This window comes from Oncorhynchus masou, chromosome 2 (genome assembly GCF_036934945.1).
Source record: "Oncorhynchus masou masou isolate Uvic2021 chromosome 2, UVic_Omas_1.1, whole genome shotgun sequence".
In the NCBI taxonomy this organism is placed as follows: Eukaryota; Metazoa; Chordata; class Actinopteri; order Salmoniformes; family Salmonidae; genus Oncorhynchus; species Oncorhynchus masou.
In genome coordinates, this window is record NC_088213.1 from 22801222 (window position 1) to 22808639 (window position 7418).

Genomic DNA, 7418 nt, shown 5'->3' on the forward strand with positions numbered 1-7418 from the left:
CATACCATAACCAGAGTAAAGGTTCATACCAGTATATTAACCCAGAGTAAAGGTTCATACCAGTATATTAACCCAGAGTAAAGGTTAATAACCCAGAGTAAAGGTTCATACCAGTATAATAACCCAGAGTAAAGGTTCATACCAGTATAATAACCCAGAGTAAAGGTTCATACCAGTATATTAACCCAGAGTAAAGGTTCATACCAGTATATTAACCCAGAGTAAAGGTTCATACCAGTATAATAACCCAGAGTAAAGGTTCAGACCAGTATATTAACCCAGAGTAAAGGTTCATACCAGTATAATAACCCAGAGTAAAGGTTCAGACCAGTATATTAACCCAGAGTAAAGGTTCATACCAGTATAATAACCCAGAGTAAAGGTTCAGACCACCAGAGTAAAGGTTCATACCAGTATACCCAGAGTAAAGGTTCATACCAGTATAATAACCCAGAGTAAAGGTTCATACCAGTATAATAACCCAGAGTAAAGGTTCATACCAGTATAATAACCCAGAGTAAAGGTTCATACCAGTATAATAACCCAGAGTAAAGGTTCATACCAGTATAATAACCCAGAGTAAAGGTTCAGAGTAAAGTTCATACCAGTATATTAACCCAGAGTAAAGGTTCAGACCAGTATATTAACCCAGAGTAAAGGTTCATACCAGTATAATAACCCAGAGTAAAGGTTCATACCAGTATAATAACCCAGAGTAAAGGTTCAGACCAGTATATTAACCCAGAGTAAAGGTTCATACCAGTATAATAACCCAGAGTAAAGGTTCAGACCAGTCAGACCAGTATATTAACCCAGAGTAAAGGTTCATACAAGTAATAACCAGAGTAAAGGTTCAGACCAGTATATTAACCCAGAGTAAAGGTTCATACCAGTATAATAACCCAGAGTAAAGGTTCATACCAGTATAATAACCCAGAGTAAAGGTTCATACCAGTATAATAACCCAGAGTAAAGGTTCATACCAGTATAATACCCAGAGTAAAGGTTCATACCAGTATAATAACCCAGAGTAAAGGTTCATACCAGTATAATAACCCAGAGTAAAGGTTCATACCAGTATAATAACCCAGAGTAAAGGTTCAGACCAGTATATAACCCAGAGTAAAGGTTCATACCAGTATATTAACCCAGAGTAAAGGTTCATACCAGTATAATAACCCAGAGTAAAACCAGTATAATAACCCAGAGTAAAGGTTCATACCAGTATAATAACCCAGAGTAAAGGTTCAGACCAGTATATTAACCCAGAGTAAAGGTTCATACCAGTATACAACCTAGAGTAAAGGTTCATACCAGTATATTAACCCAGAGTAAAGGTTCATACCAGTATAATAACCCAGAGTAAAGGTTCATACCAGTATAATAACCCAGAGTAAAGGTTCATACCAGTATAATAACCCAGAGTAAAGGTTCATACCAGTATAATAACCCAGAGTAAAGGTTCATACCAGTATAATAACCCAGAGTAAAGTAAATATAACCAGAGTAAAGGTTAAAGGTTCATACCAGTATAATAACCCAGAGTAAAGGTTCATACCAGTATAATAACCCAGAGTAAAGGTTCATACCAGTATAATAACCCAGAGTAAAGGTTCAGACCAGTATATTAACCCAGAGTAAAGGTTCATACCAGTATATAACCCAGAGTAAAGGTTCATACCAGTATATTAACCCAGAGTAAAGGTTCATACCAGTATAATAACCCAGAGTAAAGGTTCAGACCAGTATATTAACCCAGAGTAAAGGTTCATACCAGTATAATAACCCAGAGTAAAGGTTCATACCAGTATAATAACCCAGAGTAAAGGTTCATACCAGTATATTAACCCAGAGTAAAGGTTCATACCAGTATAATAACCCAGAGTAAAGGTTCATACCAGTATATTAACCCAGAGTAAAGGTTCATACCAGTATAATAACCCAGAGTAAAGGTTCATACCAGTATATTAACCCAGAGTAAAGGTTCAGACCAGTATACTAACCCAGAGTAAAGGTTCATACAAGTATACTGACCCAGAGTAAAGGTTCAGACCAGTATATTAACCCAGAGTAAAGGTTCATACAAGTATAATAACCCTGAGTAAAGGTTCATACCAGTATAATAACCCAGAGTAAAGGTTCATACCAGTATAATAACCCAGAGTAAAGGTTCATACCAGTATAATAACCCAGAGTAAAGGTTCAGACCAGTATAATAACCTAGAGTAAAGGTTCATACCAGTATATTAACCCAGAGTAAAGGTTCATACCAGTATATTAACCCAGAGTAAAGGTTCATACCAGTACAATAACCTAGAGTAAAGGTTCATACCAGTATAATAACCCAGAGTAAAGGTTCAGACCAGTATATTAACCCAGAGTAAAGGTTCATGCCAGTATATTAACCCAGAGTAAAGGTTCATACCAGTATATAACCCAGAGTAAAGGTTCATACCAGTATAATAACCCAGAGTAAAGGTTCATACCAGTATAATAACCCAGAGTAAAGGTTCATACCAGTATAATAACCCAGAGTAAAGGTTCATACCAGTATAATAACCCAGAGTAAAGGTTCATACCAGTATATTAACCCAGAGTAAAGGTTCATACCAGTATATTAACCCAGAGTAAAGGTTCATACCAGTATAATAACCCTGAGTAAAGGTTCATACCAGTATTATAACCCAGAGTAAAGGTTCAGACCAGTATATTAACCCAGAGTAAAGGTTCATACCAGTATATTAACCCAGAGTAAAGGTTCAGATCAGTATATTAACCCAGAGTAAAGGTTCATACCAGTATAATAACCCAGAGTAAAGGTTCATACCAGTATAATAACCCAGAGTAAAGGTTCATACCAGTATAATAACCCAGAGTAAAGGTTCAGACCAGTATATTAACCCAGAGTAAAGGTTCATACCAGTATATTAACCCAGAGTAAAGGTTCATACCAGTATAATAACCCAGAGTAAAGGTTCATACCAGTATAATAACCCAGAGTAAAGGTTCATACCACCAGAGTAAAGGTTCATACCAGTATATAACCCAGAGTAAAGGTTCATACCAGTATAATAACCCAGAGTAAAGGTTCATACCAGTATAATAACCCAGAGTAAAGGTTCATACCAGTATAATAACCCAGAGTAAAGGTTCAGACCAGTATATTAACCCAGAGTAAAGGTTCATACCAGTATAATAACCCAGAGTAAAGGTTCAGACCAGTATATTAACCCAGAGTAAAGGTTCATACCAGTATAATAACCCAGAGTAAAGGTTCATACCAGTATAATAACCCAGAGTAAAGGTTCATACCAGTATAATAACCCAGAGTAAAGGTTCAGACCAGTATATTAACCCAGAGTAAAGGTTCATACCAGTATATTAACCCAGAGTAAAGGTTCATACCAGTATAATAACCCAGAGTAAAGGTTCATACCAGTATATTAACCCAGAGTAAAGGTTCATACCAGTATAATAACCCAGAGTAAAGGTTCAGACCAGTATAATAACCCAGAGTAAAGGTTCATACCAGTTCATATATAACCCAGAGTAAAGGTTCATACCAGTATAATAACCCAGAGTAAAGGTTCATACCAGTATATTAACCCAGAGTAAAGGTTCATACCAGTATAATAACCCAGAGTAAAGGTTCATACCAGTATATTAACCCAGAGTAAAGGTTCATACCAGTATAATAACCCAGAGTAAAGGTTCAGACCAGTATAATAACCCAGAGTAAAGGTTCATACCAGTATATTAACCCAGAGTAAAGGTTCAGACCAGTATATTAACCCAGAGTAAAGGTTCATACCAGTATATTAACCAGAGTAAGGTTCATACCAGTAGTAAAGGTTCAGACCAGTATATAACCCAGAGTAAAGGTTCATACCAGTATAATAACCCAGAGTAAAGGTTCATACCAGTATATTAACCCAGAGTAAAGGTTCATACCAGTATAATAACCCAGAGTAAAGGTTCATACCAGTATAATAACCCAGAGTAAAGGTTCATACCAGTATAATAACCCAGAGTAAAGGTTCATACCAGTATATAACCCAGAGTAAAGGTTCATACCAGTATATAATAGGTTCCCAGAGTAAATACCAGTATATTAACCCAGAGTAAAGGTTCATACCAGTATATAACCCAGAGTAAAGGTTCATACCAGTATATTAGTAAGAGTAAAGGTTCATACCAGTATAATAACCCAGAGTAAGGTTCAGACCAGTATATTAACCCAGTGTAAAGGTTCATGCCAGTATAATAACCCAGAGTAAAGGTTCAGACCAGTATATTAACCCAGAGTAAAGGTTCATACAAGTATACTGACCCAGAGTAAAGGTTCAGACCAGTATATTAACCCAGAGTAAAGGTTCATACCAGTATAATAACCCAGAGTAAAGGTTCATACCAGTATATTAACCCAGAGTAAAGGTTCATACCAGTATAATAACCCAGAGTAAAGGTTCAGACCAGTATATTAACCCAGAGTAAAGGTTCATACCAGTATATTAACCCAGAGTAAAGGTTCATACCAGTATAATAACCCAGAGTAAAGGTTCATACCAGTATAATAACCCAGAGTAAAGGTTCAGACCAGTATATTAACCCAGAGTAAAGGTTCATACCAGTATATTAACCCAGAGTAAAGGTTCATACCAGTATAATAACCCAGAGTAAAGGTTCAGACCAGTATAATAACCCAGAGTAAAGGTTCAGACCAGTATAATAACCCAGAGTAAAGGTTCAGACCAGTATATTAACCCAGAGTAAAGGTTCATACCAGTATAATAACCCAGAGTAAAGGTTCATACCAGTATAATAACCCAGAGTAAAGGTTTACCAGTATAATAACCAGAGTAAAGTTATAGTATAAACCAGAGTAAAGGTTCATACCAGTATATTAACCCAGAGTAAAGGTTCATACCAGTATATTAACCCAGAGTAAAGGTTCATACCAGTAACCCAGAGTAAAGGTTCAGACCAGTATATAACCCAGAGTAAAGGTTCATACCAGTATATTAACCAGAGTAAAGGTTCATACCAGTATATTAACCCAGAGTAAAGGTTCATACCAGTATAATAACCCAGAGTAAAGGTTCATACCAGTATAATAACCCAGAGTAAAGGTTCATACCAGTATAATAACCCAGAGTAAAGGTTCAGACCAGTATATTAACCCAGAGTAAAGGTTCATACCAGTATAATAACCCAGAGTAAAGGTTCATACCAGTATAATAACCCAGAGTAAAGGTTCATACCAGTATAATAACCCAGAGTAAAGGTTCAGACCAGTATATTAACCCAGAGTAAAGGTTCATACCAGTATAATAACCCAGAGTAAAGGTTCATACCAGTATAATAACCCAGAGTAAAGGTTCATACCAGTATATTAACCCAGAGTAAAGGTTCATACCAGTATATTAACCCAGAGTAAAGGTTCATACCAGTATATAACCCAGAGTAAGGTTCATACCAGTATAGTAAGTAAAGGTTCATACCAGTATAATAACCCAGAGTAAAGGTTCATACCAGTATAATAACCCAGAGTAAAGGTTCATACCAGTATAATAACCCAGAGTAAAGGTTCAGACCAGTATATTAACCCAGAGTAAAGGTTCATACCAGTATAATAACCCAGAGTAAAGGTTCATACCAGTATAATAACCCAGAGTAAAGGTTCATACCAGTATAATAACCCAGAGTAAAGGTTCATACCAGTATAATAACCCAGAGTAAAGGTTCATACCAGTATAATAACCCAGAGTAAAGGTTCATACCAGTATATTAACCCAGAGTAAAGGTTCAGACCAGTATAATAACCCAGAGTAAAGGTTCATACCAGTATATTAACCCAGAGTAAAGGTTCATACCAGTATAATAACCCAGAGTAAAGGTTCAGACCAGTATAATAACCCAGAGTAAAGGTTCATACCAGTATATTAACCCAGAGTAAAGGTTCATACCAGTATAAGGTTCATACCAGTATAATAACCCAGAGTAAAGGTTCATACCAGTATAATAACCCAGAGTAAAGGTTCATACCAGTATAATAACCCAGAGTAAAGGTTCATACCAGTATATTAACCCAGAGTAAAGGTTCATACCAGTATAATAACCCAGAGTAAAGGTTCATACCAGTATAATAACCCAGAGTAAAAGTTCATACCAGTATAATAACCCAGAGTAAAGGTTCAGACCAGTATATTAACCCAGAGTAAAGGTTCATACCAGTATATTAACCCAGAGTAAAGGTTCATACCAGTATAATAACCCAGAGTAAAGGTTCATACCAGTATAATAACCCAGAGTAAAGGTTCAGACCAGTATATTAACCCAGAGTAAAGGTTCATACCAGTATATTAACCCAGAGTAAAGGTTCATACCAGTATAATAACCCAGAGTAAAAGGTTCATACCAGTATAAAAACCCAGAGTAAAGGTTCAGACCAGTATAATAACCCAGAGTAAAGGTTCATACCAGTATATTAACCCAGAGTAAAGGTTCATACCAGTATAATAACCCAGAGTAAAGGTTCATACCAGTATATAACCCAGAGTAAAGGTTCATACCAGTATATTAACCCAGAGTAAAGGTTCATACCATTATAATAACCCAGAGTAAAGGTTCATACCAGTATAATAACCCAGAGTAAAGGTTCATACCAGTATATTAACCCAGAGTAAAGGTTCATACCAGTATAATAACCAGAGTAAAGGTTCAGACCAGTATATTAACCCAGAGTAAAGGTTCATACCAGTATAATAACCCAGAGTAAAGGTTCATACCAGTATAATAACCCAGAGTAAAGGTTCATACCAGTATAATAACCCAGAGTAAAGGTTCATACCAGTATATTAACCCAGAGTAAAGGTTCATACCAGTATAATAACCCAGAGTAAAGGTTCATACCAGTATAATAACCCAGAGTAAAGGTTCAGACCAGTATATTAACCCAGAGTAAAGGTTCATACCAGTATAATAACCCAGAGTAAAGGTTCATACCAGTATAATAACCCAGAGTAAAGGTTCATACCAGTATAATAACCCAGAGTAAAGGTTCATACCAGTATAATAACCCAGAGTAAAGGTTCATACCAGTATAATAACCCAGAGTAAAGGTTCATACCAGTATAATAACCCAGAGTAAAGGTTCATACCAGTATATAACCCAGAGTAAAGGTTCATACCAGTATAATAACCCAGAGTAAAGGTTCATACCAGTAAATAACCCAGAGTAAAGGTTCATACCAGTATAATAACCCAGAGTAAAGGTTCACACCAGTATAATAACCCAGAGTAAAGGTTCATACCAGTTTAATAACCCAGAGTAAAGGTTCATACCAGTATAATAACCCAGAGTAAAGGTTCATACCAGTATAATAACCCAGAGTAAAGGTTCATACCAGTATAATAAC